Source organism: Ascaphus truei, chromosome 10 (genome assembly GCF_040206685.1).
Source record: "Ascaphus truei isolate aAscTru1 chromosome 10, aAscTru1.hap1, whole genome shotgun sequence".
Taxonomy (NCBI): Eukaryota; Metazoa; Chordata; class Amphibia; order Anura; family Ascaphidae; genus Ascaphus; species Ascaphus truei.
The window spans coordinates 63,052,068-63,059,837 of NC_134492.1; the positions used below are offsets into that span (position 1 = coordinate 63,052,068).

The window sequence follows — 7,770 nt, forward strand, 5'->3', positions numbered from 1 at the left end:
AATGTACGTGTTGTACAGATCATGGGGGAGGGGGGGGCGCTCAACTCTAGTCCTGGGACCCCCAGCAGGTCAGGTAGTGTAGAACAGGTGTCTCAATCTTCGATTGCACCGTCTGTGCTGAAGCAGGCTCTTCGACTGAGCCACTGAATGAGCCACCTGTGCTGAAGCAGGGATATCCTTAAAACCTGACCTGTTAGTGGGAGGGGGACTGGAGGTGAGAAGCCCTGGTATAGAACAAACACCAGAATCCAAGTGATCCCGACCTGCGCAGGCGGCGTGCTCGGAGATCTCAGAAATCCAAGTGATCCCGACCTGCGCAGGCGGCGTGCTCGGAGATCTCAGAAATCCAAGTGATCCCGACCTGCGCAGGCGGCGTGCTCGGAGATCTCAGTATGGCCCACCTGATCCACATTCACATGGACAAACATAACTTACCACCAAGGTGGGAGCAGTCAGCAAACCCAGGCGAAAAACTCCAGGAAGATCACGATGACGGCATGATAAACACTGGGTGCACCGAACCCCTGAGGCTGGGAGAGAGGGGGGAGACAGATCAGTGCGAGGAGACACACAGAGACAAATCAGTGCGAGGAGAGAGACATCAGTGCGAGGGTCGGGAGAGAGAAAGGGGGTGGGGGGGGAGAGAGAAATGGGGTGGGCGGAGAGAGAAAGGGGTGGGGGGACCAGTGCGAGGGCCGGGAGAGAGTCCAGTGCGAGAGAGAGGGGGGGGGGTGAGAGACCAGTGCGAGGGCCGGGAGAGAGATCAGTGCGAGGGAGAGGGGGGGTCAGAGACCAGTGCGAGAGAGAGAGGGGGGGCGGGGGGGGGAGGTGAAAGACCAGTGCGAGGGCCGGGAGAGAGAGATCAGTGCGAGGGCGGGGGGCGGGGAAAGAGATCAGTGCGAGGGCGGGGGGGAAAGAGATCAGTGCGAGAGCCGAGAGATGCACCAATTCCCTTTCTACACAGGATTCATGCTTCAATGTACACACACACACACACACACACACACACACACACACACACACACACCTCTTCTTATGGAAAAATAATCTTTTTTTATTTCGTAGCATCCCTTCACCACAAAATATCTAGCAAGGCACAAAGTTACTTTAAAAAGGCAAACCAAGCAGGCGACTCATTGTTATTTTTTTTTAACAGGACTGAAGCAGGGGTTTTCTGGAGCTGAACCCCATTCATTTCAGCTCCGGGACCCCCTGCTTCCAGAGATACAGCCTCCATAAGGGGCGCCAGTAGCCGCTCGCCTAGCTGGGATCACCTAATGGCGGAGTTTTAACGCTCCCGAAGGAACAGGAGAAAAACCGGCAGTGCACCGCCAAGAAAACCAGGAGGCGGCTCACGGCAGCAGAAGCAAAGATTTATTTATGGCATAAAAACATTGAACAAAGGTCCCCCCCTAGCCCCAACAAGTAACCACCTACGCGTTTCGGGCTCTATGCCCTTTCTCAAGGTGTTAACGCTCCCGCACCCTGCGGACCAATAGGAAGCCGTGATGTCATCCAGTGCGGCTTCCAATTGGCCGACGTGACGCAGGAGCTTTACACTTTGCCGAGATACCGGCGCCCCATACGGAGATCTGTATCTCCGGAAGGATGGGGTCCCCAGAGCTGAAATTAACGGGGTTCAGAACCGGAGACCCCCTGCTTCCTTCCAATGTTAAGAAATAATAAATAAAGGCGTATGAATGGCTCCTTTAAATGATATTTATCTTTGCGCAAGCATGTTGAGCGGATCATTGTACTTGCGTTATAGGAACCCTTTAACATTGCTATACATACACCTCAATAATCTGACACCACTAACTGCTGCGAGTTTGAAATAACCTACAACAGGAAGGCTCAGTTCCCTTCATCTCCGCATTATACTGCGGCAAACAGCACACTTCCCTAATCAGAGCTATAGTGAACCATCACAGGCAGCAAGAAGTGAAACCACTGAGATCCCCCGAGTGTGTGTAACTGACATTAACACCAAAGGAAGCGGACAGTCATTCAGCAACCGCTTCTCATTTCGGGAGCCATCATTAGTTCTCTAAAACCAGTGTTATCTCCCACAACTCAGGGAAAGCACAAAGGCAGAGAGTGCCCGCCCTTCTGGACACGCTCTTCTATAGCAAAACAAATACAGGAATTCAACCTTAAACGGCGCTCCCACCCCCTACTATAACCTCGCTGGGTGAGAAGCTTCGCGCTCGGCCGTGAATCGCAGACATAATGACGCATAGACCCCAACAAAGTAATAACTGCGCCCAACGGATAGGAAAATAATGCCAGAAGTTTATTATAACCCAATAAATGGGGTTTAGGTCTGAAATTTGACTAGGCCTTTCTAAAACGCGGAGTTTCTTCTTCTGCCGCCATTCTTTTGTAGATCTGCTTGTATGTTTAGGATCATTGCTTTGCTGCATGAGCCACTTTCTGTTTAGCTTGAGCTCATGAACAACATGACATTCTCCTCTAGAATCTTCTGATGCAATCATTGACAACCATGAATTCTGCATTGTAAGCCATCCAGGTCCTGAGGCAGCAAAGCAGCCCCAAACCACCACAATTCAACCACCACTTGACAGTTGGGATGAGGATCGTCTGTTCGAACACAGTGTTTGGTTTTCGCCAAACAATGTTTTTCATTGAGGACAAAAAGTTCTACCTTCAATTCATCAGTCCAGAGAACATTGTTCAAGAAGTCTTGTGGATCATCTGTGTGTTCTTTGACAATCTCATACGGGCCGTAATGTTCTTTTTCGAGAGCAGTGGTTTCCTCCTGGCTATCCTTCCATGAACATCATTCTTGTTCAGTGTTTTTCTGATAGTTGAGTCATGAACAATCACATTAGCCAAGGCGAGAGTGGCCTGCAGATCCTTGGATGTTACTCTGGAGTTCTGTGACTTCCTGGATCATTTGCCGGTTTGATCTTGAAGAGATAATGGTAGGACAACCGCTCCTGGGTAGAGTGACTGTGTTCTTGAACTTTCTCCATTTGTCTGAAAGTGGATTGGTGTCGCCCCAAATCCTTAGTAATGGTTTGTAACCCTTTCTAGACTGATGAGCATCAATAACTGCTTTTCTTAGGTCTTAAGATTTCATTTGATCGTGGCATGACGAGTTTCCACACAACTGTCTGGTGAAGACCAAACTCACAAAGTGTCTGATCTTTATATAGGGTGGGGCCTCCCAAACTCACCCCTGAAGAACTACTTAATTATAGAAACACCCGATTCTTATTATACTCTTTAATTTAGCTGATAAACCCAGGGTTTCACTTACTTTTGCACATACCGGACTCTTAATTACTCACGGTTTGTCTAATTCATACATTCATTTGTTTCAAGAGACATGGAATTGGTTAAAATAAACCCTATTGGCTATTTAAGACAGACTGGTTTTGTTTCAAGAAGGTTATCATGGAAAAACTATGGGATGTCTAATTATCATTGGGGTTCATAAACGTTTTCTCGCCGCTGTATCAGTGTTTGACTCACTCTTCATGGAATATCACCAAGAAACATCAGCGTATACCCCGGTCACTTTGTTACAATATTACATATTAAAGACTCATTTCCAAAAGAACCAATAAAAGAAGGGAGACATTCCCCAAAGCCCCTTTATAAACACACACCGGGCCCCACACGTTCCCCCGGTATACACTCACCCCACTCCCTGTATACACATCCCCCCGGTATACACTCACCCCACTCCCTGTATACACATCCCCCCGGTATACACTCACCCCACTCCCTGTATACACATCCCCCCGGTATACACACCGCACCTCCTGTATACACATCCCCCCGGTATACACTCACCGCACCCCCTGAATACACATTCCCCCGGTATACACTCACCGCACCCCCTGTATACACACTCCCCGAGCCACCTGTAAACACACTAACCCTGTATACTTCCCGCACCCCCTGTATACACTCACCCCACTCCCTGTATACACATCCCCCCGGTATACACTCACACCCACTCCCTGTATACACATCCCCCCGGTATACACTCACCCCACTCCCTGTATACACATCCCCCCGGTATACACTCACCCCACTCCCTGTATACACATCCCCCCGGTATACACTCACCCCACTCCCTGTATACACTCACCGCACCCCCTGTATACACTCACCGCACCCTCTGTATACACATCCCCCCGGTATACACTCACCGCACCCCCTGTATACACTCACCGCACCCTCTGTATACACACTCCCCGAGTCCCCTGTAAACAAACTAACCCTGTATACACTCTCCCAGCCCCCTGTATACACACTCCCAGCCCCCTGTATACACGCACCGATCCTCCATCCTTGATGATGATTTTCTTGGCCAGCAGGACGCTGCGATTCACTCGTTTCTTCTTCTTCCCCTGAGTCATCTTCACATCACTGGGAGTCAGGAGACACTCACTGGAAAAGAGACCGCACCAGAGCGTCACCGAAACAGTACGAGAGCGTCACTGAGGGGAGAGACCGCAAGAGACAGTGTCACTGAGGGAAGAGAGACTGCAAGAGTGTGAGTCACCGCAGTGGCTGGTGGTAACACTACAAACTGTCACTGAGAGACAGTCACAGAGCAGGAGACAGACTCTCGCTAACCTCCCTCTCTCCCCTGCCTGTGTCACACTCATTCCCCCCCCCTCATTTCCTCCCCTCCCACCTGTCTCTCTCCCTCCCACACCCTCACCTGTCTCTCTTTCTCCATCCCCCTCACCTCTCTCTCTCCCTCCCACACCCTCACCTGTCTCTCTTTCTCCATCCTTCCCCCTTCACCTGTCTCTCTCTTCGCCCCCCATACCTGTCTCTTTTCGCCTCCCCCCCTCATCTGTCTCTCTTTCTTCCTCTTCTCCCCAGTCTTTCTCCCTCTTCTCCCCAGTCTTTCTCCCTCTTCTCCCCAGTCTTTCTCCCTCTTCTCCCCAGTCTTTCTCCCCCCCCCTCACCCGTCTTTCTCCCCCCCCCACCTGTCTCTCTCCCTCCCACCTGTCTCTCTCTCCCCCCACCTGTCTCTCTCAACCCCCCTAATCACCTGTCTCTCCCCCCCCTCACCTGTCTCTCTCTCCCCCTCACCCGTCTCTCTCTCCCCCCCTCACCCGTCTCTTCCCCCCCCTCACCCGTCTCTCTTTCACCCCCCCTCACCCGTCTCTCTTTCCCCCCCCTCACCCGTCTCTCTTTCCCCCCCCTCACCCGTCTCTCTTTCCCCCCCCTCACCCGTCTCTCTTTCCCCCCCTCACCCGTCTCTCTTTCCCCCCCCTCACCCGTCTCTCTTTCCCCCCCCTCACCCGTCTCTCTTTCCCCCCCCTCACCCGTCTCTCTTTCCCCCCCCTCACCCGTCTCTCTTTCCCCCCCTCACCCGTCTCTCTTTCCCCCCCCTCACCCGTCTCTCTTTCCCCCCCCTCACCCGTCTCTCTTTCCCCCCCCTCACCCGTCTCTCTTTCCCCCCCCTCACCCGTCTCTCTTTCCCCCCCTCACCCGTCTCTCTTTCCCCCCCCTCACCCGTCTCTCTTTCCCCCCCCTCACCCGTCTCTCTTTCCCCCCCCTCACCCGTCTCTCTTTCCCCCCCTCACCCGTCTCTCTTTCCCCCCCTCACCCGTCTCTCTTTCCCCCCCTCACCCGTCTCTTTCCCCCCCTCACCCGTCTCTCTTCCCCCCCCTCACCCGTCTCTCTTCCCCCCCCCCTCACCCGTCTCTCTTCCCCCCCTCACCCGTCTCTCTTTCACCCCCCCCTCACCCGTCTCTCTCTCTCCCCCCCACCTGTCTCTCTAACCCCACCTGTCTCTCTCTCCCCCCCTCACTTGTCTCTCTCTCCCCCCCTCACTTGTCTCTCTCTCCCCCCCTCACTTGTCTCTCTCTCCCCCCCTCACTTGTCTCTCTCTCCCCCCCTCACTTGTCTCTCTCTCCCCCCCTCACCTGTCTCTCTCCCCCCCCCTCACCTGTCTCTCTCCCCCCCTCCCTCACCTGTCTCTCTCTCCCCTCACCTGTCTCTCTCCCCCCTCCCTCACCTGTCTCTCTCCCCCCTCCCTCACCTGTCTCTCTCCCCCCTCCCTCACCTGTCTCTCTCTCCCCCCCTCACTTGTCTCTCTCTCCCCCCTCACTTGTCTCTTTCTCTCCCCCCTCACTTGTCTCTTTCTCTCCCCTCACCTGTCCCCCTCACCTGTCTCTCTCCCCCTCACCTGTCTCTCTCCCCCCTCACCTGTATCTCTCTCCCCTCACCTGTATCTCTCTCCCCTCACCTGTCTCTCTCCCCCCCTCACCTGTCTCTCTCCCCCCTCACCTGTCTCTCTCCCCCCTCACCTGTCTCTCTCTCCCCCCTCACCTGTCTCTCTCTCCCCCCTCACCTGTGTCTCTCTCCCCCCTCACCTGTCTCTCTCTCCCCCTCACCTGTCTCTCTCTCCCCCTCACCTGTCTCTCTCTCCCCCCTCACCTGTCTCTCTCTCCCCCCTCACCTGTCTCTCTCTCCCCCCCTCACCTGTCTCTCTCTCCCCCCCTCACCTGTCTCTCTCTCCCCCCCTCACCTGTCTCTCTCTCCCCCCTCACCTGTCTCTCTTTCCCTCCCACCTCACCTGTCGCCTTCTCTCCCCCTTTCTTTCTCTCTCCCCTCTCTTTCTCTCTCTCCGCTCCCCCTCACCTCTTTTTTTCTCTCCCTCACTCCTCCGCCATCTTGCGCCAGCTCCCACCCTCTGACGTGTTATCACGCGACACACCCATTGGCCGTTGACAAGCCCACGTGACCCGCTGCCGTCTCCCCTCCCACCAGTGTGTGGAGTCGCTTCAAGGGGGCGGGGCCATCCTTGCTGCGTCACCATCCGTCCTCGAGGCCGCGGCACGTGCGGGGGCAGATCTTGGAGGCAGCGGCGGCCATATTGAGGCAGGGCAAGAGCCCGCGAGCTTGTCGCGGCAGCAGAGAAAGCGCGGGAAAAAAACATGCCTGTCCGAGGGAGTCCCCCCAACTGTGCCTGTGTATATCATGTGCCCATTAACAGCACGCACACTCTCACCTGCCTAACTCTTCATCCTCACTCCCCCCTTATCCTCTCACACCTTCATCCTGTCCCCCTCTTCCACCACCACCCCTTCATCCTCTTTCCCCCTTCACCCCCTTATCATCACACCTTCATCCTCTTTCCCCTCTCATCCTCTCACACCCTCATCCTCTTTCCCCCTTCACCCCCTTATCATCACATCTTTATCCTCTTTCCCCCCTTATCATCTCACACCTTCATACTCTCTCCTCCTTCACCCTCTTCCCCCTTACCCTCTCACACCTTCATCCTCTTTCCCCCCTTATCCTCTCACACCTTCATCCTCTTTCCCCCCTCATCCTCTCACACCCTCATCCTCTTTCCCCCTTCATCCCCTTTTATCCTTTTCCAACCGTTATCCTCTTCCCCACCTTCATCGTCTTTTTCCCCTTCATCCTTCCCCCATTAGGCTGCGGTCCCAGTCACTGCGAGGCGTGCGCTATGCGTGTAAGCACCGCCCCTCAATGGGGCTGGGCCCAGTACGCGACTTCCCGCTGAAGGTGCAGCCGCGCCGTACTGCAAGATTTTTTAAACTCAATAAAATTGAGTTTAAACCTTGCGACAGAGGTGTGGCCACGCCCCACCGGCGGTTCATCCAATGAGGGCGAACCTGACGCGTAACGTTATGGCCACGCCCCCGCAAATCCCCTACCACGCCCCCTCCCGTCGCAAGCTCCCTCCAGGAGATCGCGGTTAGCGCTGTGCACGTGCCGCCCCCCCCGCCGGGCGCGCGTGTC

The 7,770-nt window shown here is 54.7% G+C and overlaps 1 long non-coding RNA gene across 1 annotated transcript; it reads right to left on the reverse strand.

Annotated features, from left to right (window-relative positions):
* Positions 1-375: 375 nt before the first annotated feature.
* On the reverse strand, positions 376-6,751 carry LOC142503410 (uncharacterized). The gene is made up of 3 exons (XR_012804014.1): positions 6,640-6,751; positions 4,314-4,475; positions 376-530 (listed from the first exon to the last, which is right to left on the reverse strand). It is a non-coding gene; the product is annotated as an uncharacterized LOC142503410 (long non-coding RNA).
* Positions 6,752-7,770: the final 1,019 nt, after the last annotated feature.